The sequence below is a fragment of the Bison bison genome, unplaced genomic scaffold (assembly GCF_000754665.1).
Source record: "Bison bison bison isolate TAMUID 2011002044 unplaced genomic scaffold, Bison_UMD1.0 scf7180017864053, whole genome shotgun sequence".
NCBI lineage: Eukaryota > Metazoa > Chordata > Mammalia > Artiodactyla > Bovidae > Bison > Bison bison.
In genome coordinates this window covers 2,211,720-2,212,348 of record NW_011494625.1, presented here as the reverse complement: position 1 = coordinate 2,212,348, position 629 = coordinate 2,211,720, and the positions used below count along the sequence as shown (strand labels likewise).

Genomic DNA, 629 nt, shown 5'->3' with positions numbered 1-629 from the left:
GTGTGTGTGAAGGAGGTGAGGGGTGAGATTGCAGAGGTCCACGAGTCTACATCAGTAGGAGCAAGCCCAGGAACAGAAGCAGCTGCGGTCGGCACTGGGGGTGTGGGGGGAGCGCGCTTACGGGCTGCACGATGAGCTCCGCCCTCATCAGGCAGTCGGAGCAGTTCTGCAGGAGCTCCTGGATGGTGTTCTGGTTCTGGTGCCTGGACATCGTTCCCGTTTGACTGAAGGAAAAACACAGAGAAGGCAGGTGGTAAATTTTTTTCAATTTTGAAAAACTGTAAACTTTCAGAAAAGATGCAGGTGGTAAATTTTTTTCAATTTTGAAAAACTGTAAACTTTCAGAAAAGATGCAAAAACACTTCACCCAGGTCTCCCAGTTGTTCACGTCGGCTGGGTCTCTGTGTCCCCCTCCCCTTTTTGTATGTGTGCTTCACAGGAGATGCAGGTTTGATCCCTGGGTCAGGAAGATCCCCTGGCAACCCACTCCAGTATTCTTGCCTGGGGAATTCCACGGACAGAGGAGCCTGGTGGGCTACGTCCATGGGTGGCAAAGAGTTGGACACGACTGAGCGACTAAGCACAGCACAAGATCTAATCTGGACGAGTTGTGGAAATGCATTTCTAGC

General features: G+C 51.2%; 1 protein-coding gene across 1 annotated transcript in view; it reads right to left on the bottom strand.

The window, feature by feature from the left end:
- The window catches only part of DSP (desmoplakin), a 34,311-nt gene that overhangs the window by 30,498 nt on the left and 3,184 nt on the right, over positions 1–629 (bottom strand). The gene's annotated exons all lie outside the window — the stretch shown is intronic.